This window comes from Phyllobates terribilis, unplaced genomic scaffold (genome assembly GCF_046119375.1).
Source record: "Phyllobates terribilis strain yellow unplaced genomic scaffold, ASM4611937v1 Scaffold_595__1_contigs__length_1002683, whole genome shotgun sequence".
In the NCBI taxonomy this organism is placed as follows: Eukaryota; Metazoa; Chordata; class Amphibia; order Anura; family Dendrobatidae; genus Phyllobates; species Phyllobates terribilis.
The window spans coordinates 281981-305423 of NW_027363355.1; the positions used below are offsets into that span (position 1 = coordinate 281981).

Below are 23443 nucleotides of genomic sequence, written 5' to 3' on the forward strand. Positions count from 1 at the left end.
CATGGGGAGTGCATTATATTCTATGAAGGACCATGGGGGTGCATTATAATGTATGGAGGACTATGGGGAATGCATTATACTATATGGAGGATTATGGGGGGTGCATTATGCTATATGGAGGATCATGGGGCGCATTATACTATATAGAGGATTAAGGGGGTGCATTATCATAGAATGGTAGAGTTGGAAGGGACCTCCTGGGTCATCTGGTCCAACCCCCTGCTCAAAGCAGGATTCACTAAATCATCTCAGACAGATGTCTGTCCAGCCTCTGTTTGAAGACGTCCATTGAAGGGGAACTCACCACCTCTTGTATCAGCCTGTTCCACTCATTAATCAAACTAACTGTCAAAAAGTTTTTTCTAATATCTAATCTGTGTCTCCTCCCATTTAGTTTCATCCCATTGCTTCCAGTCTTTCCTTGTGCAAATGAGAATAAAGATGATCCTTCTACAATGTGACAGCCCTTGAGATATTTGTAGACAGCTATTAAGTCTCCTCTCAGTCTTCTTTTTTGCAAGCTAAACATTCCCAAATCCTGCAACCGTTCCTCATAGGACATGGTTTGCAGACCAGTCACCATTCTGGTCGCTCTTCTCTGAACTTGCTCCAGTTTGTCTATGTCTTTTTTAAAATGTGGTGCCCAAAACTGTACACAGTATTCCAGATGAGGTCTGACCAAAGAGGAGTAAAGACCGATAATGACTTCACGTGATCTAGACTGTATGCTTCTGTTAATACATCCCACTATATGGAGGATTATGAGGGGTCGCATTACATTATATGGAAGACTATGTGGGGGACCATTTTAATATTTGGAGGGCTATGTGGGGGGCCATTATACTGTATGCAAGAAAGTATACAGCATGAAGGTTTGTATGGGGTCCATCATACTGTGTGGAGGGCTGTGTGGGGGCCATTATACTGTTTACTGTTTGGAGGGCCATTATATAGTATGGGGCAATTAAACTGTATGTAGACCCATTATCCTGCATGGAGGGCTGTGTGAGGGCCACAGTTGGGGGATTATACTGTGTTAGGGTCACCATACTTTACCTTAGGAATTGAGGTGGGGTACAGTTGAGTCATTATACTGTGCATGTGGAGGCTAATGTGGAGGAATTCACTGTGGGGGTATCATATTGTGTTTGGTGGGCACTTTTGTTGGCATTATACTTTATGGGGGCACTGAAAGAGGAATCTAAGACTTCAGCAGGAGGAAAATGACTATACAAAGGCTGAAAAGTTGTGAGATATGGTCTTCTGTGACGCTGACAATTATTTTTTTTTTGGGAGGGTGGACCCAATTAGAATTTCTGCTATGGGGCCCCATGATTTCTATGTACGCCCCTGGCTATTGCTAAAGCTCGGCTTTTTACCTGAGAACCATTGCAGACAGCTATTGGCTTGTCTACAGTAAACAGAGGAGAGAGACCGAGCATGCATGTCCAGCAGCACTAAGCACATTAACTGCGCCTGCACATTGATATACACTTTGAACACAAGAGGGTGCCATACTATATATTTAAATGAAGAAAATGACTGCATAATTGATGTTTATAACAACATGTAAATGCATATAACTCCTATTAACTATTTTTTTTCTAACATGAGATACCTACATAAGAGATATGAACACCTGTAGGGGAAAATGTAAATTTGCAACAAAGTATATATAAAGTAAAACACCTTTATAAATCAAATGTGTTTATCATATACATCACTGTATTATATAGAGTTTATAACAAAACGGGAAATTTTTAAAATGTTTTCATCCACCATTGAAGCTCGAGCAGGCATTAAAATATGTGTATCTGATACAATGACAGTAAGTGATGGTGGTACATATAATCCTTTACTTGTTCCATCAATAAACAGAGGTCCAATGAAATGTAAAACAGGGCCGAATGGAGTTTTCACTTTCCAGTATGAGCAAAAAGTGTCCCAGACCACAGAATATTTTTCATTGTTCGAGCTAAAAACCCATATATATTCTCCTTTTTGGAACCCAAATGACTTCGGGGAGAATCTGATGTAAATGCATGGTTAATTCTTTCCCATATCAACTTCATTGGCCAACATGCCTCATCAAATGCCGCCATCTGTACGAAATCCATCTCTGTATTGATTTCTGATGTCTTCTTTCTGTAATGTCTTCAGAAGTGTTAAATTGGTATTGATAATAAAGCATGTCTGGAATTAAAAAAAAAAATTCATGATGAAAGACGCAATCCAGCTACTATACCCCTCACCAAGTTTATTACACCCTGCAATTCTTTTATATAAAATTTACTCAGTTTCCTGCAGTTAAGCCCCATCTTTGCTTCTCTTTAGCCTCGGATTTCACAAAGAAGTTTTTCTTGTATACTTTGCTATCAGTACCATGATGCATCAGCACAGCATCACATGAGCATCCACAGCCAGGATCATCTGAGCCTCTAGGAAAGACATGGTAATTATCCTCCACTCTGCATTCCCTAGATAGGTTAACATAAGTAAACAGTCAGAGCTGTTTAGTCATCATCAGTAGCTGTGATATGAACTCATGTGCCTGCTTTATGAGACTGTGCTGTAATGAAGATTGTTGCTGTAATATCCCTGAACTGCACTGGCCGTGCTTAAGATTAAATCCCACTGTTAAACTGTTGAAAAAGACTCTTGTCAGATGTGTCTGGTCAGCAACTGAATCTATCATGTGCCTGAGAGAAGCTGCAGCCTATGGTCATCCTGAGTAACAGTTCCTCCAGGATTCCAATGAATTTATGAAACCCGTCTCGCCCTATCTGAACCTAGCGGTGTGCGCGTAACATTGGTGGCCCATATGGGGAGGACTGAGCGGGGATTAATGTCTAGAGGGAGAAGAGGAAAAATGTCTGGAAAAATACAGCAGCACAGCACCTCAACTTAACTCTGCTACACCACTTAAAGGGGACCATCCCTAAAGAAAACTCACTAGCAGCAATGGATGTTGAAATACAAATAGACAGAATTAGTGAGCGGTTTCTTCAGTTAACCTGCGAAGAATTAAGAACAGTAGCATATAAAGATGTCAGAAGAACAGATTTCTAAAGCACACAACCGCAGGCAACTGTTAGCTGCCATTAATGCAAAAATGGATGAGCTGGGGGAGAAAGAAGCTGAAGACGTCATGGGGACATGCCTCCAGGAGCTAACACAGTTTCTAACCAGGTTGAAGTTGGAGGATGGAGGGACGGCACCAATTACCAAAAGCGGGAATCTCTGTCCGCAGACTGAACTACGGGAATTGAAAGAACAACTCAAAACCCTAACAACAGCCCTGCAGGAATCGACCAAAATCTCTTAACGGGTGACAGACTCAGACAGAACCTTTAACCTGCTCGGGTTAGATAAATCAGGAAGACAGTCCTCTCTAACACCACAAATCACCATAAGTAAAGAATTCAAGATCCTGGGAAAGATTGGAGAGTGTGAACAGAAAGAGAAACTGTCTTATATGAACTTGTTTCACCAGATTGATGCAGGCTTACAGAAAGGCTACCAGCCAGATGAAATCGTTGAGGGGGTGGTGAAGTGATCAGCCCAGGAATGAACCTCTGTAGTATGCTAGAAATGAAGAGTCAATTGACCTTGCAACAACTGAAGATGATTTTAAAAGGGCACTATAAAGAAGAGAGTACTTCAGAATTGTTCCACCGACTCATTAACCTCTCACAGAAAAATAATGAATCACCCCAAAGTTTCTTGTGCAGAGAAATTGAACTGAAGGATAGACTGTTGTTTGCATCCAGAGATGTAGAAGCGGACGAGAGGTTTGATGCTGGACTAGTCCAGAAGAAGTTCTTGAGATCATTGGGAACAGGGTTAATCAGTACATACATCAAGTCGCAGCTGAAACAGTACCTAGAAGATCCTGGCATTCTGGACAAAATCCTAATTGAACAAATGAATGAGGCAGCTAGTTTGGAGTCAGAGAGCGAACAAAAGATAAAGAAAGGCTCTGCTCCTAAATCAAAAAATATCACAGTAAAAGACAAATTCTTTACCAACACCAGGTCAGATTACATGGAGGGGGTGGCTGTGTAGTATTATACGTGCACACGCACACCGATGGAGCTTGCGTATTTTTAATGTTTAATGTTAGGACTCGCAAGTATGGGGACCCTTGATGCTGGGTTGCGAGCTTGCGTATTTTGGTCAAAATATCGACCCTTACCTCATGTGGTGTATTTATCTTATACACTATTTTTCATCTTTTTTACACATTTTTGTGCAGGATGCAGCCAGGCCTCTTTAGTGTTGGCTGGGTAAATTGGGGCGTCTGTCCTGTGGGGGTGCACGTATATAGTGCTGGGCAGCCCCCCTGATCTAATAGTATGGGCGTCATCAATAGGCTGCAAGCCAGACACTGTGCATCACACATATCTGAGTGATTGGTGCCCTATGCAAACTCCATCGGTGTGCATGTATAATACTACACAGTCACCCCCTCCATGAATTGGTAGGTTAGTGAGTGGCTGTCTGCCTCAGTATTTTGCACATGTGCTGCCCCGGCCTTTATCATGGAGGCTTGCTGCATCCTGCAATGCCTTGGTAATCAGACCTGGTGTTGATAAGGCATTATCTTATACTGTGATGTTTTTTTAAATTAGCTTCTAAATCACCAAAATGAGTCAGCTGAGGTTGGAGACCCCCAGTGGCCAGTCTGAAGATAATCATGGAGACCCTCCAGTGCCACCTCCGAGAGGGAACCTTAAAGCACCAACAAAAGAGAGGACCGCCAGCGCTGACTGGGAAGAAGTAATAGGAGAACTGCGAGCTGAGTTGATTGAGATGAAAAAGTTGATTCATTCCAGAACAGAACCTGCATCCCTCAGACCCAGGAGTGGGTTCCAAAACAGAAGATACCCGGCTTGTGAAGCGTGCCGTTCATCAAATCAGAGTACGGTATGTGTACACTGACTAAGATGTGGTGAGGAAGGACATTATGCCAAGGAATGCCAATGGTCATGGTCTTTTGGGTTAAAAGACAGGAGGTTGCCAGAGAGGGGCGACTGGTAACCACGACACAGAGGAGGTCCCAGAAGCAAATCCAAATCTCACCAAACCCCAGAACGGCATATGAGCTAAAACAGCTGCGTTATTACTATCCCCAAGTGTGTTTCCGTCTACAACAGCTGCAAGAGAGACAGGGGCATCAGTTACTTAATGCCCAGTGTGGAGGTCAAATGATGAACTCCTGGGAGGAGGATTCCTCGGTCAGTAAAGATAGCATCATCGGCCTAATCAGCGAAAGATGCTTTATATAGTGCCAGCTAGATGGACTCCTGATAACAGCACTGTGGGACACAGGAGCCCAAGCGAGCCTTTTAAATGAAGAATGGAGAAGGCGCTACCTGCCATATACGTGCCTTCAAACTCTTAGGACCAGTGGAACTCCACGGCAAAGCAGTCAACCTGACCGAAGTCCCTTTCATAGGCTGGGTGGAAGTGACTTTCCAACTGAGGGCCACGAACAACAGCAACACCATTGAGCTTTTGGTACCTTTTCTCGTGACCAGTGATCAGAACGTGGAAGAGGATCCTATCCTGGGTTATAATGTAATCAGTGAGGTCATCATGAAACACAAGTCAGTGACGCTGGTGGTGGATGCAACTGTCACATTGCTTGCCATACCCAATGTCGTGGTGGAAAATGTGATTCATAGAGTAAAGAAAGCACAGAATACAATGAACCTAAAAGAAGTCAAGGTAGGCTGGCGCCCAAACATCATTCCTGCAAACCAAATGGTGGGGGTGAGGTGTGGAGTCCAGGTAGAACTGGTAAGAAAAGTTCAGAAAAGACTGTTCATGCCAAAAGACTCATCAGAACTTCCGGAAGGCCTAGTTCAAGGTGAGACTGTGCTTACCATTCCTACTGGTGGGTTTACTCGAGTGAAAGTACCGGTGATGAATACTACGAAACAAGGGATCCAAAGACTGTGTTAGGTCACATTGAAACCGTTAAAACTGTATATTCAGCCAGTGTGAGACCCGCCCACGGGTCTACCATGAATTCAGTCTCCCCACCAAGGAACAGGAGTTGACCAGGGGAGGAAATTGCACGACCCACCTCGGGGTCCTGGGATCCCCCAGTACCCCTAGAACACTTGTGTGCTGAAGATAGAGCGGTAGCAAAACAGATGCTGAGAGAAGAGTGTCATGCATTCTCCAAAGATGACTCTGATATAGGCGGTATCCCGTTGGTGCAGTTGGAAATCAATTTGAAAGACATGACCCCAGTAACCAGAAGTTACATGTCTGTGCCAAAACCATTACACCGTGAAGTGAAAGAGTATTTACAAGATCTAATCAACAGAGTTTGGGTCCAAAAGTAAAAGCCGTCTTATTCCTCTCCTATTCTTTGTGTTAGGAAGAAGGACGGTACGTTGAGACTCTGCTGTGATTACCGGGAACTAAACCGAAAGTCAGTACCTGATCAGCACCCGATACCACAGATTCAAGATATGCTGGATAACCTATCAGGAAGTACCTGGTTCTCTGTCCTCGATCAGGGTAAAGCATACCATCAAGGGTTTGTTGAAGAGTCCAGTAGACCTTTGACAGCATTCATCACACCATGCGGGATATACGAGTGGATCTGCATACCGTTTGGGCTCAGTTCAGCTCCAGAAAAATTCCAGAGGAGCATGGAGACATATTTAGAAGGATTGAGGGATAATATCTTCCAGCTGTACTTGGATGACAATGTGGTACACAGAAAAACTTTCTGGGAGCATGTTGAACACGTGAGGACCGTATTACAACGATATCAAGTCAACAATATGGAGTTAAGTTGACCCCCAAAGAAGTGTGAACTGTTCAAAAGGCAAGTCCGATTTCTAGGGAAAATTGTGTCCGGAGAAGAATATACCATAGACCCAGCAGAAATCGCTCTGGTACCGGCCTTAAAAGACAAGCGGCCCTCAACTGTCGGGGAGTTGAGGTAGATATTATTATTCCCCTCCTACTGTCGTACTTACGTTCGGAACTTCTCCAGGATTGCCGCCCCACTATACCTCCTCTTGGTGGGGGGGGGGCGACAGAGTCAACAACACCCACGGAGAAAAAGAAGAATGCGGGTAGAACTGGGCTTAAAAGAAGCAACGCCGTTTCATCCCAAAAGCCCATTCTCTGGACAGCAGACCACCAGGAGGTATTGGAAGAACTAGTAGACTACCTGGTAAAACCACCCATCTTGGGATATCCTGATTTCAACTTACCGTTTGTTCTTCATTGTGACGTTTCTCAAGTTGGACTGGGAGCTGCCCTGTATCAGCATCAAGATAGAAAATTGAGAGTCATCGGTTAAGGTTCTAGAACGTTGACAGACGCCGAGAAGAATTACCATCTACATTCCGGAAAATTGAAGTTCCTGGAGTTGAAATGGACTATCTGTGAACCATTTAGAGATTATCTCTACTACAGCAAAGAGTTTGAGGTATACACTGACAACAACCCTTTGACCTATGTCCTCACTACAGCCAAACTGAATGCAACAGGTCAGAGATGAGTCGCTGAACTAGCTGACTTCAATTTCAGCATCAAGTACAGGCCAGGAAAATGCAAGGCGGATGCTGACAGATTGTGGAAAATCCCACTAGAGCCTGATCAGTTCATGCAAGAAAGCTCAGAGGAAGTCAGTTTGGAAGCAATTGAGAGCACTGCCCAAGCAGTACAAGCTTATCAAAAGGACAACACACCATTGTGGTGTCCGTTGACGGTGGAAACCACCATAAAAGCGAGAGAACAAGATTACCCCCTGTCTATTCAACGACTACCAAAAGGAAAAATCCATAGAGCACAACGGGAAGATCAGATAAATGGTAGAATACTACTTTATGTGGACCAAAATTGGTTTCCAAGTAAATGGGAGAGAGATAATGAGTCACCAGCAGTATCTGTTTTAGTTAAAGAATGGATGAAGCTCTACCTCAGTGAAGACGGTATCCTGTATCGTAAAGGAGGTCAAAACCGGCAGTTGGTACTACCCAGAGTATTTCGTAGATTGGTCTTAAAAGAACTCCATGAAAACATGGGACACCTGGGAGTGGAAAGGACAACAAACTTGATCCGTGAACGTTTCTTCTGGCCGTACATGCAGTGAGATATTGAGAGATACGTGACCAGGGAGTGTGGGGGTCTGAAAGATAAACGTCCCAACACATCAACCCGGGCACCTATGGGCAACATCCAAACTACGTATCCGTTTGAGATGGTCTCAATAGACTTTCTACATCTCGAGACGTGCAAGGGTGGTGACGAATACATCTTGGTGGTGATGGACCATTTTACTTGATTTGCTCAAGCATATGTCACCACCAATAAAGCGGGTCGAACAGCAGCAGAGAAGATCTTCAATGATTTTGCTTTGAGGTTTGGGTTCCCTACGAGGTTACACCATGACCAAGGAAGAGAATTTGAGAACCAGATCTTTGCCAAGATAGGAAAGTACTGTAGGATTCAGAGATCCCACATAATGCCCTATCACCCAGAGGGTAATGGACAAGTGAAACGTTTTAGTAGGACATTATTGTCGATGTTGCGCACTTTAACAGCTGACGAGAAGAAAGACTGGAATAGTTCTCTGTCAAAAGTGGTACATGCCTATAACTGTACAAAGAGCAATGCAATGGGTTACTCACCCTTCTTTCTATTGTACGGTCAATCGCCAAGACTGTCAATCGACATCATGTTCGATACTCCAGTATCAGAGACTTACAGAACATATCCAGAGTTTGTTCGGAAATGGAAGGAACGGATGGCAGAGGGATACAACATAGCGTCCAAAGTGGTTACGCAAGGACAGAGCAAGAGCAAGGAGTACTATGACTGAAAATGTTATGGAGCAGAATTGGCACTGGGAAGCCGTGTGCTAGTCAAGAACAAAAGGCGGTCCGGGAAAACTTTGTTTGTACTGGGAAGACAAGGTGTATGTGGTCGTAAGGAGGAAAGCCGATGACAGTCCAGTGTATGAAATCCGATTGGAAACCAGAATAGTCCATCGGAATTTACTACTACCCTGTGATTATCTCCCACCACAACAAGACTTTCCAGAAGTAGAACAACATCGTCCGAGATCGACTAAGGGACCACCACAGACTGAAGCTCCGAAGATGGATAGTGATCTTGAAAGTTCACATGAAGAAGAACACACCGTTGTATTTCTCGGACCGGCAAGGAGAGGGATGTACCATCCTCAGGAGAGTGAAGTAAGTCCCCAGGCTCCAGAGTTTGTACCAAGGAGTACAGATATAGTCCAATTCAGATTTGATGATCTAACACCGTTCACTGAAGAGACCGATCGACACTTAGGAGTAGCAGAATTACCAGACCAGGTGGAAACGAACGATTCAAGAGAAGTACAGTAACTTACAGAGGCAGTTCCAAGATCATTTGAGGAAGTTCGAGAAATGAGTGTGGCAGAAGAAACTCCTGCAACCGAGGAACCCGTGGTATCTGAGGAACAACCTACCAGGAGGATGTCGACTCGAGAAGTGAGGAGGCCTGTGATGCTGACATATGAGACACTCGGTGAACCGAGTCAAGTGCCAAGGACTGTCCATTGGAAACAGGTATTTCTGCCTACGGACCAGGTAAGCTCACTTGAGTGGTATTCACCACCGAGAGACATTATGGACAATGTTACCTGGTGGAAAGACTTGTTTTGGCCTAGTGAGAGAGAGAGCTGGTTGAAGACGTATGAAAACCTCCAGCGGAAGAGATGCTGATTGTTTTAATTGTGTATTTCTTTCAGGAGTTCTACAAGCAAAAGGTCGTAAGAACAGGTTGTTATTGATGTTTGTAAATTTTATGCCAATATGACAATGCCAATTTGTATATAAAGTTATTCAACTTTTAGCACTGTCTCAGAATTGGTCAGCTTGACCAATTAAAACGAATATCGAGAACGACATTAAAAAAGAAGGGAAAGTGTGACATGCAGAAATAGTGCTGTTGCTTCAAAAGGATCCAGCAACTATAAGAGTTAACACAGTCACAAGAGACAGGGAGTGGTTAGCAGAGCCCCAGGGGGATTGTGGGGAACTTGTTTACTATTCTGGCTGCAGCCAAAGGGAGAAGTGGTATGTGATCTGTATCTCACAGAAGTGCAGGAAAGAGAACAGGATTCAAGTCTAGGGTGAAACTCAACACAGGTCAGATACCTTGCACTGTTAGTTCAGGAAATCTACCATCAGGCAGGAAGATAAGGAATGGAAGGAATTGTGTCACAGAGATCATCTTCCTCATCAAACCCTCCCCCCTCCATCTCCATGCAGAATAAAGAATGTTGTGTACTAGTGAGTCCTTGTGAAGGAAAAGCCTGCTGTTTACGTATAGAAGTGTGCTGCCAAGAGATCTAATTTGTGCTGAATTATGCTACTGAAGAGACTGAGGTTCCTGTGCCTGCTTTATGAGACTGTGCTGTAATGAAGATTGTTGCTGTAATATCCCTGAACTGCACTGGCCATGCTTCAGATTAAATTCCACTGTTAAACTGTTGAACAAGACTCTTGTCAGATGTGTCTGGTCAGCAACTGAATCTATCATGTGCCTGAGAGAAGCTGCAGCCTATGGTTGCCCTGAGTAACGGTTCCCCCAAGATTCCAATGAATTTATGAAACCCGTCTCGCCCTATTTGAACCTAGTGTCGTGCGTGTAACAAAAGCCTAGTTTTGTTGGTTGGCTCTGTCAGGCACTGTAGTAAGGGCACTAGCAGCAGCTATCTCAGTCATAGCAAATTTAAAGATGTGAATAATGTGTGGGAGCATTGAGCTCAGGACCTTTTTCATACTGACTCCGGGATAGTGATGATTTTGTAAAGGTGTCAGTTGTGTCAGCCAGACCTGGAGATTATCTGTGAACGAATGCATGGTCAGCAAGGCTACAGCATGTTAGAGAGGTGGTAGCTAGAGAGAGCCCCCTTAGGCTGCGTGCCCACGATGCCCACAATGTTTTTTAAGCACTTCCGTAGCAGCAATTCCGCCGTGGAAACGCTTAAAAAACGCTTGGTAGAAGGTCTGCAATGTTCCCCAATGATAATCCGCATTTGCTGAGCACATGCTGGGAAATTTCCGCTGCAGATTATCATTGCGGAAAAATCCGCAGCACTACCATTAATTTTGCGGAATCGCGGCGTTTTAGCCACCATTGACTTGTATTGGACCGCATAACATCCGCATGACTACATGTGCACATGCGGATATTATGCGGTTCAATGCGCAGATGGTACCTGTGTCTGGAGAAGAGGAGACTCCCTTTCAGTCCCGGGTACCATACTACCTGTAGTTAAAAAAGAATTAAAATAAAAAATAAACATATACTCACCTTCTGATGGCCCCCGGTCTCCTTCTCCGGTGTCTTCGGCTGCTCGCGGTGGTAAAAGGACCTTCCATGATGTCATTTAGTCATGTGACCTGTCACATGACTAAATGACGTCATGGAAGGTCCTTTTACACCACCGCGAGCCGCTGAAGACACCGGACGCAACGGAGAAGGAGATCAGGGGCCAGGTGAGTATATGTTTTTTTTTTATTTTTCACCATTTGTATTCTTTTTTTTACTATTGATGCTGCATTTGCAGTATCGTAACTTGGTCACACTATATAAATCCATGCCGTTTGCATGGATTTATAGTGTGACCAAGTTGTCAAGCACTTTTCCAAGTGATGCTAAAATCGCTTAGAAAAGTGCTTCACAACTCGCATGCGAAATCGCATGTTAAAAAAGCTTCACTTACGCTTCTACCTGGCAGAAAAAACGCATGTAAAATCCGCATGCGTTTTTTCTGCCAGAGAGATGCAGAAACGCTCAGGAAAAATCCACAGCATTTCTGCATCATGGGCACATAGCCTTACACTGTTTCACAAGAGTGCAACTAGGGTGCAGTGGTCACAGCGAAACACATGAGCCATGTGGCCCTATATCAGGAAGGTGGAGGTGATGTTATCAGTGTGGGATGATGTTGACAACAGACGCATGCTCAGTAGAGGAGGAACTAGCCCAGACCCTGAAAAGGACATCACTGACGGCTCTTAATTCAGGGAAAGGACAGGCGCTACTGCAATGACGACAGCCTCTGCTCCCTGATGATGGTTTGTTTGTAAATCCCAGTATGCACTTGGGGTTCTCAAACGAAGCAACGTGAAACAGGAAGAAGATAAAAAAAAAAATAAAAAAAAGGAGTCAGATAGTCTAGTGAACAATAGGGATTTTTTAAGTAATGTATATTAGAAAAGAGATTAGGTAATGACATTAACCCCTTCACGACCTATGACGTTAATGTACTTCAAAGGTCATGTCCCTGACTTTAATGCAGGCTCATATGCCGAGCTCGGATTTTTCACAGCAGATAATGGCTGATTTAAGCCCAGATTCGGTTGGTCAAGACCCAAACCCCAGTCTTCACCAGTCAAGATGCCGCAGGTCAAGCACCGAAGATCAGACGGTGGTCATTGGATGAAGCAGGACGTCTGCCGTGCTGACGAGAAGACCCAAGTGAACCAGGCCTTTAATTCAAGCGTAGACGAACGGTACAGGGTGTGGGCTGCACTTCAGAAACGAACGAGGGTGGCCAGTGTGAAGAACCCACTAAGTGACTCACATATGAGGCACTTGTGGCTTAGCGGAAAGTACCGGTGTCCCCCGTTAGTGCCAGTATAACAATCAAAGGCGCTTGAAGCGCATATTACAGCTACAAGCCTGGCGCTGGCAGTGACGCTCTTTGAGCTAAAGACATTAATAGTCGTTTAACTGTGAAATGAGACTGCACGCAGATAGAACATAGAGTAAGATATTGCATTTATTACACTGCTTTTATTGTCATTACTGCTAAGATTGTGTTAGTTGTCTCCATATACCTGCATCACCATGTGTTCCTATAGTTAAACGTTCTTTCTGTGGTAGGAAAATAAATAGCTTTGGTTAACTATCCCTGCATCCTCACTATCTGCATCATTACATCTAGATCATTTCACCCGATAAATGAGCATTTAGCTTGTTTATTGTGTGTGATTGGCTGCCTCTTTAGAAGGGACTGAAAGCTGTATTTTAGGTGTAAATGCAGCTTTCAGTCCCCCATACATAAGTCTAAAGTCGGTCGACGCATTCATATCAATAAGTATGCCTTACACTCTAATATGTGTGGTGCCCCTGAGGGTTCAGTCGCCACAGAGGTACTGCATCTCACCCAGAGGTGTGGTATCTCACTCTCAGGTAAGGAAGGAGTACAGCCCGGGACCCTAACACCTGCATCCAACACATCCACTTCAGTAGGGCAGGGCGAGATTGCTCCTACGGGAGTGCACAGTCCCTGGCTGGAGTGGTGGGGAACCTAGCGAGGGGGAACCATGTAGTGGGTGTGAGTGGAGGACGTAGATCAGGGGAGCACTGGTGAGGGAGTGATATAAAAGAGGGAACCATCTTAGAAAGACAAGCCAGTCAGAGGAGGAGAGTGTGTGGAGCAGAGGCTCTGCAGGAGCTCTGCTTCGGAGGCGGGCCTAGTGAGAGGCCCAGGACTGAGAGAGGAGAGGGAGCAGGAGAAAGGCTCCAGGAACAGAAGGGATCCCAGGGGTACGGGCAGTGCTGGAGGCCACCCGTACGCCCGAATCTGCCAGGCGGTGGAGGGATCGAGCCGCAGAGGGGACCGACCCCTAAACTAGTGGAGAACTACAAGGCTCAGCTAGGGACCGGAGGCTGCTGTACTTGCAAGGTGCAGTGGCCACATCCGCAACTATGTCGCCGAAAAGGTGGCCACAGAGGGTCCAGGGGACAGCAGGTCGCCCGACAAGACCCGAGGCTACCGGATTGGGACACTGGTTGCGAGGCACAGGGCAGGAGGGCGAGAGCCAGCGCAGGAAGACGACTGAGGAAGGCACATAGAAAGGGGTCCTGTCAGACACTCTTGAATCACCTGAGGGATTGCTGAACCCCTGCCTGGTGAACGCAGCACGATGTGGGAGGTTGTAGTCCGGACCCTGTAACCGGAGGAACTTATCAACTGTAAGTAAACTCGGAAGACTGCACCCCACTGTCTCTGTGATTATTGCTGCGCCATCAACCCCTGTACTACAACGCCCAGCATAACCTATAACATCTACACTGCCCTGGAGCTGAGTTCTACCTGTGGAGAGCTACACCATCCCTGCTGCACTCACATCAGCTCCAGAGGACCTGCTCCGCAGCAGCGGCTCCCTTAGCCGCATACCACAGGTGGCGTCACGTACTTTATACAATCACTATAAATCCCCAATCAATAACCCTTTTTATTGACCGCCCTGGGTCACGGACCGGGTCACTGCCACTGTAACATCCCCCAGCATCTACCAGCCCGGCACCGGGTACCCCACGGCCCAGTGGGAGCGTCATATGTATGTGTGGCGCCCCTGCGGGTTCAGTCGCCACAGAGGTACTGCATCTCACCCAGAGGTGTGGTATCTCACTCTCAGGTAAGGAAGGAGTACAGCCCGGAATCCTAACACCTGCATTCAACACTACACTACTACAGACCAGCAGGAGGGGCAAAATGCGCTGCTCCTCTGCTGAGCCCTGTCCCTGGCTGGAGTTGGGGGAACCAAAGTAGGGGGAACCATGTAGTGGGTGTGGGTAGAGGAAGCAGTTCAGGGGAGCACAGTAAGGAGCAATATGAAAGAGAGGGTGGAACATTCTAGAGTGAGTGAAGTTCTGAGGGGGTTGAGTCAGAGAGAGAGTCAGAGCAGGAGCTCTGCTCAGGAGGAGGGCCTAGTGAGGAGGCCCAGGAGAAGGAGAAGAGGAAGGAACGGGAGCAGAGGGAAGGCTCCAGGAGTGAAGAAAGGATCCCAGGGGTATGAGCAGTGCTGGAGGCCACCCGTACACCCAAATCTACCAGGCGGTGGAGAGAGCGGGTCGCAGAGGGGACCGGCCCCTAACTAGTGAGAATTGCAATATTCAACTAGGTAACCGGAGGGTGCAGCATTTCAAGTGCTGCAGCCAAAAGCCACATCTATTTCACCGAAAAGGTGGCCATAGAGGACCCAGGGGACAGAGAAAACGTCACCCGACAAGGTCCGCGGTCACTGGATTGCGACACTGGGTGTGAGGTGTAGGAAGACAGCCAGAAGGAACACACAGAAGGGGGTCCTGTTATGTACTCAGGAGGTACCTGAGGGTTTGCTGTACCCCTCCCTGAGTAAGCACAGGACAACGTGGGAAGTTATGATCTGCAGTTGTAACCAGGAGCAAAGTGAGAACTGTGAGTAAATCCGGAAGACGGCACCCCACTGTCTCTGCGACTTATTACTGCGCCATCATTCCCTGCACTACACTTCACAGCAAAAGTGTTTAGGGGTGATAAAGTAAGAATTTTTTTGTTTGTCAGTTAAACTCATTGATGGTGATGTGTGTCGGGGCTCTTTAAATCACTGTAAGCAATAGCAGACACTTGTGCTAATTAGTTTGGCAGGTGTGTCCAATGAAAGGCAAGACTACTTAAGAAGGCTGTCCCACATTATTAAGCAGCCTACATTTTCTGCCAAAATGGGAAAGAAAAAGGATGTGTCGGCTGCTGAGAAGCAACAAATTGTGGAGCGTTTAGGTCAAGGCATGACTACAATCAACATTGCCAAGACACTTCATCGTGATCATCTCACAATCAAGAAGTATGTAGCTGATTCACAGTACACACGTGTGCGTGCTGATAAGGGAAAATTGAGGACTTTCCTACAGGCAATTACGTCAGGTTAAAAGAGCAGTGGCAAAAAAGCCTTGTCATAGCAGCAGACAAGTTTTTGAAGCAGCTGGTGCCTCCAACGTCCCCCGAACAACAAGATGCAGGGTCCTTCAGAGGTTTGCAGCTGTGCGTAAGCCAACCTGTCGACCTCCTCTATCCACTGCACACAAGCAGAAACGGCTCCAGTGGGCCAAACAATATATGAAGACTGACTTCAAAACTGTTTTGTTCAAAGATGAGTGCTGTGCAACGCTCAATGGTCCAGATGGATGGAGTGGAGGAGGAGGATGGCTGGTTGATGGACACCCCATGCAAATACGGCTATGGCGCCAACAAGGAGGAGGTGGAGTAATGTTTTGCGCGGGAATCATGGGAAGAGAGATTGTCGGCCCCTTTAGGATCCCTGAAGGGGTAAAGATGAACTCCATAATGTATGTTGAGTTTCTCAAACAGCATTTCCTGCCATGGTTCAAGAAGAAGAACCGTGCATTCCGCAGCAAGATCATTTTCATGCATGATAATGCCCCGTCTCATGCTGCACATAACACATCTGCATCTCTGGCTGCTATGGGCATAAAAGGGGACAAACTTATGGTGTGGCCCCCATGCTCCCCTGACCTCAACCCCATTGAGAACCTCTGGAGCATCATCAAAAGGAGTGTCTATGATGGCGGGAGGCAGTTCACATCTAAGCAACAGCTCTGGGAGGGTATTCTGTCCTCATACAAAACAATTGAAGCAGAAACCAGCCAAAACCTGACAAATTCAATGGACGAGAGAGTTCAAAAGCTCCTTTCGAACAAGGGGTCCTATGTGCAAATGTAACATCACCTAGAATAAAGTTTTGAGTTGAAAACTGTTTGATTTCAGTTTGTAATAACCTGCTAATGCTTATAATTTCAAAAATGACCATTTTTTTGTTCTTTATTAAAATGAAAAGGTTGAAAACGCTGCTGTGCATAATAATTTGGAACATGCATTTTGAGTGCAGTTTGAGTGTTTTATTTTTTTTTAAATATACTGTTATCATAGGCAGTTTGTACAAAAACCTTTCAATTGTACTCTAATAGTTATTTGACTGGAAAATTACAATGACTGCAATTCATATAGGTAATTTGGGAAAATCTGAGAAAATATTATTTGCATAATAATTTGGAACACAGTGTACAACATCACCATTTCCTACCCTGGAGCTAAGCTCTGCCTGTGGAGAGCTGAACCAACTCTGCTGCACTAACATCAGCTCCAGAGGACCTGCTCCGCAGCGGCGGCTCCCTTTAGACACATACCACAGGTGGCGTCACGAACATTATATAAAAACTATAAATCCCCTGTAAATATCCCCTTTTATTGACCACCCTGGGTCACGGACCAGGTCACCGCCACTATGACATCTCCCCTAGCAACGACCAGCCCGGCACCAAGTACCCCAGGGCCCATGTGGCGCGTCATATTGGCGCGCCAATCAACTGGTCAGGGAAGATATTATTTGGGCATATACAATTTTGGACTGCCGATCACTTCATTCTCTCTGAGATAAGCTGCTGACAGAGATGTTTGTCAGTTTCTCTCATAGAGAACACAGGAGCACTCGGCCAAGTGAGCGCTTCCGTGTATGGGAGAGACGGCCAAGATGGTTGTCGGCCAAATGATCAACTGAAGCATCATTTGGCCAACAATTCGGTCACAGTTATCAGATTCTAAATAATATTATCAGTAGGTCACACCAAAGGCTAAGCCTGTCCTGTTAACCCTTTCATGACATGCGCCGTACATATACGGCGCATGACGTGTCTTCGCCTTAGATGCAGGCTCCGACGATGAGCCCGCACCTTTCCGGGGACTTGACAGCGGATCTGATCAGCTGTCATGTGCTCCTAACAGCCGTGGGTGGAATCGCGATTCTCTCGTGATTATTAACATGTTAAATGCCGCTGTCAATCTCTGACAGCGGCATTTAAGACGGCTCCGCTGGAAGAGCGTCACAAGACCCGCCCATCGGCGCCCATGTCACATGACTGCGCATCGTCGATGGGTTGGCATGACAACCCGGTGTCTGCAGGAGACCCCTACAGTTGTCATTGCAGGGATGCAAGTGAACATTTTTGCTACATACAGCGCTATGTGTAGCACAGGCGATCGGATGATTGCAGCTTCTAGTCTCCCCAAGGTTTACCCCAAAATGGTATCAATAAAAACATCAGCTCGGTGAGCAAAAAATAAGCCCTCACCCAGCCCCAGAAGCCGAAAAATGGAGACGCTACGGGTCTCAGAAAATGGTGACTTTTTTTTTTTTTTTTAACAAACTTTAGATTTTTTTACCATTTAAATAAAAAAAAAAAACTATACATGTTTAGTATCTACAAACTCATAATGACCTGGAGAATCATAAAGGCAGGTCAGTTTCAGCATTTAGTGAGCATGGTAAAAGAAAAACCCAGAAAACAACTGTGGAATTTAATTTTTTTTGCAATTTCACCACACTTGGAATTTTTTCCTGTTTTCCAGTACAACCAATGGTGTCGTTCAAAAGTACAACTTGTCCCGCAAAAACAAGCCCTTACACGGCCATATTGACAGAAAATGTAAAAAGTTATGGCTCTGGTAAGAAGAGGAGTAAAAAACAAAAGTGCAAAAACAGAAAAGGGTCGCACCATGAAGGGGTTAAATAGGGAATATGACCTATTTATTCTACCTATTTCTCTACTCCCACATGGGTGACTAGCCGTCTTTGCCTCTCCTGAATTCCTACGCTGGCTAAGTGATAGCAATATGCCAATTTGACCATGATACTTGATTTCTCCCCAATATGATGACAAAATAGATGTCACATCTACAATCCAGGGGAGTAACTATAGGTGCAGGGGTTGCAATAGCACGCGGGCCCTGGAGCCGAGGGGCCTCAAAGGTCCCTTTGGCCCATGTGAAAAGACCATTACTATTGAAGATTTGCAATAACTAGGGGCCCCGTTGGAGCTTTTGCATCAGGGCCCATGAGCTTCAAGTTATGCCACAGCGAGAATCATTCTGACCCATGTTCACAACACATTCAAAGCCATGTAAATCTGCAATAACATATCCAGCAAATAATCATTATCACACAATAAGTGCAACATAACACATGCAATATCTCCCATGGGGAAAAGAACAACGGCCCCTGCAGCCTAAAAAATCCCTAGTATGTAATATACAGTGAGCCCCAAGTATAACAATGTGTGCAGAAAATAAGAAGAGCAATAGTTTGTAGATATAATGGAAGTAGGAAGCGTAATACTAATTATGAACCTATCCTAGTGATGCAGTTAGTATTATTTAGACGATATGAATCATGACGAGGGTTTATATAAATTGGGCAAAAAATAAACATTTAAGTCTCTTCTACATGTTTGATGCCTACCTGCTATATCATTTCTTCAGTGTCTGCTGCTTTTGACCTTTGATTTCTTAGGAAAAACTTATGGTCAGTGACCTCCTGTGTAATCAGTGGCTCCGTCCCTCCTTTCAGTACTGCAGCTCTGTGAACTCGGATTGGAACAGAGCCCTAAAAGATACAGTTACCAGAGTTCATAAATCCATACCCAAACCAGACTCTCTCTTAAAGAAGTTGTCCACTACTTGGACAACTCCTTCACCCCCACGCTTGGCCCCAATAAAATAAAAAAGCTTATACTCACCTATACTCAGGCGTTTTAATTTTATTATGGCCAAACATTTAGATCAAGAAGGGGTTGTCCAACAACCCCTTTAATGCAGACTCCTGACCACAATCCTCTGTAATACAAACCCCAGACTTCCTTTTGAAATAATGCCTAATCAGACTCCCCTCATGCTGTGGCACCCTGCTGTTCACAGGTACCACAGGACCCAGGGTGCATGGATGGACTTCTCCACAAGAGGCCCTCATTACATACAAACACCTCCACCCTTCCACCTCACACCACCAGAGGGAGCCTGTTAGGGATATATATATGGAGGGTGGAGCCAGGCAGCTCAGTCAGTGAGAAGTTCAGTCAGAGTCAGAGAGCGTGCTGACGCTGAGAGCAGCGAAGACGCAGCGCGTCTGCTGCTAAGTTCTGAGGGCCCCGAGTGTGGCCGACGGCAGAGAGGAGAAAGGAGAGAGGAGTTGAGGGGGCAGAGGAGCTTCATAGGCTCACCCCGATATACAAACCGGACACCAGGTCCGCGCCTACAGGGTCCCTTTATACCCAGTAGGGTTCACCGGCATTCCAGGACTACAAGTCCCTCGACGACCTGAAGCTAGACCCATTACAGGATCAGGTACCACGAAGGCCCCAGCTTTACCAGGGATAGTGGTTGCCAGCAGAAGGTCCTACTACCGAGCGACAGGTGAAGGAACAACACGACACATAAGCTAGGCCCAGTTGCAGGCTGGCCAGGAGCATACAGAGAGGCAGACACGGACCAGGAGGCCTTATACCCACTCACTGGGGAGAAGTTCTGAAGTGCACCCATCCTACTGAGTACCCTGGACCGTACCTGACATCCGCACCAGTAAAGGTATTGAAGCGAATCCCCTGACTCTGTCAGTTACTTCTGCTGCGCCATCCGCCTGCACTACAAGTCCCAGCATCACCACCATCAAACTCCACACGGCCCCGGGGGCCGCTCCACCTCAGCTGCCATCCCATCACCCCCCGGAGGTCTGCAGCAGCGCTGGTAATCCTTACCAGGTACCACAGGTGGCGTCACAAACTATTTATTATATTTTTCCTATCCAAGTTACAAATCCCCCTTTTTGGTTGACCACTCTGGGCCACGGACCGGGCCAGCCACCGTGATATCCCCCACCAGCATCCACAGGCCCGGATGCCGAGTACCCCATTGCCCCGGGGGCGCGTCAATGCCTCATTCAGACGACAGTGTTTCACGTACGGGTTATATCCGCGGTGTTCACCCACCCATTATAATCTATGGATCAGATCACATAGCCTTGTTGTTTTCCAGACTGTGTGTGTGTGAGACCCGCAGCAAATTTTAACCATTTTTGAGCCATTAAAGATAAATCTTTTTATTCAAAAACTGTTAAGAAATGTTTCATGATAAATTCCACCAATTCTATTTTTACCACAGACAGGGAACTCCAAGCAATCCAGGCATTAGAAAATCTCTTGCTGGGGCAGGCGAAGTATACAAGGGTAAGTTTCCCTCTACCATTAGTAAGGAAGGCCAGGGAGCCCCATAGGGCGTATAGGCCACATGACAAGATAGGAGGGTGGGAGTGAAGGAGTTAAAATTTTGAATAAGGGATTAGGAGTAGTGTGGGGAGTTTTGATTGGAGGGGAAGAGGTGGGGGGAGGAGCAAGAGATGATATAAGGAAGGGCAGGGGTCAGTTACCTCCTCTTGCTTCCTGGATCGCAGCTGAAGCAGACCAGACCCTGCAGTGGAGCCATGGCAGATCTTGTGGCCTTGCTGGACCTAGCGCGGCCTGTCTCAGCAATCCATGGGGCAGACTTGGTGCAGCAGCAGCTGCGGGTGACCTGTGCACAGTCGTCGGCTGCAGAAGAAGCTTCAGGGAGGCCTGCAGCGGTCACGGCCGCCGGAGCGTTACTCACCAGCAGGTGAGGTTCGGAGCAGGAGAAGCTCCAGGAGCCCCCTCGGGGACCTCTGCAGCCAGGGGAGCAGCGCGTGCCTGAGGCTCCTTCTCCGATCCCCAGGAGGAATCCTCGCCGGAGCCGCAGCCTACCAGAAGTGGGCGTGCCTGCGCTGCGGCCCTCTTCCGGTTTGCGGCCTAAAAGGCCCCCGAGCAGCGCGGCGGTGACCCCCGGTGACAAGCCAGCCGTGGGTTATACCTGGCAAGATGGCGGGATGAGGAGTCCTCCCACGGTCTGCGGATGAGGGCGGGACCAGCGTCCAGTGTACGGCGGGGGAGGAGTTGCTGTCTGCAGCGGTGGCCCCGATGTCATGCTGGGGTCGACCCCGGCGGGGGAGGGAGCGTGAAGGGCCTTCCCACAGTCGGCAGGGAGGAGCACGGCTTGCAGGGCGGAGGTGCAGCAGAGCCATGAGGAACACTGGCGCAGCAGCAGGTGGTCAAGAAAGGGGACGGATGAGAGATGAGCGGCCCTCCTGCAGGCGGCAGGGTGGGTCTGTGGATGGGAGGATCTGGGGTCCAGGAGTGCCACGGGAGATTGCGGGGGCAGGCTGTCCTGCGGGGCCCTTTTAAGATTATCGGGCAGGAAGCGGCCGGCAGATGTGCGGGACCTTAGGGAGCTATCTTTGGATCCGGAGCGGCAGCGTCGTCAGGCAGCTCCTTCTGCGCCTTTATCAAGACCTGACAACGTTGAAAACATGGAGAAAAGCTGAGAGGAGGGCGAGATTTCATAGGGACCGTCAGAACATGAGCAAGTTCCGTCAGGAGATGTCGCGGCCGGTCAGAGGATCTCTCTGAGGCAGCCTGATGAGGAGACTACCCTTGTTCATAATTTAACTGATGTGGGTGGTGCTCGGGGTGTGTTGGGGGTTAGTAATTCAGAGGGTGTTATAGGGAATATTCAAGGGGCAATTGGTGGGTGCATTATCTATGGGGTCAATTATTAAGTGTATTGCAGGGCTTGGCGTCACAGGGGGCAAGTGATGTGAGGTCGCCGGCAGTGGCGTGAGTGGCTTCCGGAGGTTCAGGAGCAGGATCTGGGCAGGCGGGAGTGCGCCTGCAGGGTGGTGGCTCGGTGTTATCACAGGAAAAGAGTAATACTGAGAAAGAAAAGGAGGATGAGGTGGTTCGGTTGGATAATTGAAGTGTATGTGGCACCCCAGGAGTCCGGGTGCCACAGTGGCATTGCCTCCCTCACAAGGGGTGATGCCATGCCTCGAAGCAAGGAGGGGTCCCCTAATCAGGTTTTGCTAGCATGCAACACTTTCCTGGCTCCAGACCAGCAAGGGGAGCTCCTCCCCTTAGCAACTGGGATCTGGAGGCGGGGTTAGTTTGAGGAAAGAAGAAAGGAGTTGAAGTCAGGACGTCGATGAGGAAAGACCTAGGGAGTGGAGCTGCATGGCAGTTCACCCCAGAGGAAGCGCAGAAGAACTGGACACCGGAGTCCGAGGTTGTGGGGCACTGAAAGCCCAGCAGCAGAAACCGGAGGGCAGGAGACAGCCAGCGGATCTTCAGTGTCTATAAAGAAAGGTTTTTGTTGGCAGTTCAACTAGGGGCAATGTAAGTTTGGGGGCACATGCAAGTTTAAGCACGAGTGTTTTGGATGGAGGGGAAGTCAGGGGCTCAGTAAGTGCTTTAAACGAGCAAAAGGCAAAAGAGGTGAGGGTTCTGGAAAGAGGGAGGACTCCCGTGAAGGTCGAGGCGATGCTTCCATTTTTAAATAGATATCCAGATATGGAGGCGGCTAGGTTAATTGAGCTGGGTTTTTCTGAGGGTTTCAGGATTCCGTTTGATCCTGGAGCGCCAAAATTTAGGCCGGGAAATTTGAAATCGGCAGGGGAACACCCGGAGGTGGTGATGGAAACGCTGTATAATGAAGTGGCTTTGGGGAGCACGGCGGGACCGTTTCTGGATCCGCCTTGGCCAGAATTGAGAATTTCCCCTTTGAATGTTGTACCCAAGCTGGTACCAAATAAGTTTTGGCTTATTCATCACTTATCTTCTCTAGAAGAGGACTCCGTGAATGGCATCCCGGTAGAGTTATCGTTTGATAAGTCATTAGGGTTGGTAAGGGCAGCAGGGCAAGCTGCGTTGGTGGTGACTCGCCCCC

General features: G+C 47.0%; 1 long non-coding RNA gene across 1 annotated transcript; it reads right to left on the bottom strand.

The window, feature by feature from the left end:
- Positions 1-411: 411 nt before the first annotated feature.
- On the bottom strand, positions 412-21163 carry LOC141233432 (uncharacterized). Its single transcript, XR_012299525.1, has 3 exons — positions 21081-21163; positions 19122-19265; positions 412-2193 (listed from the first exon to the last, which is right to left on the bottom strand). It is a non-coding gene; the product is annotated as an uncharacterized lncRNA (long non-coding RNA).
- Between the last annotated feature and the right edge of the window lie 2280 nt (positions 21164-23443).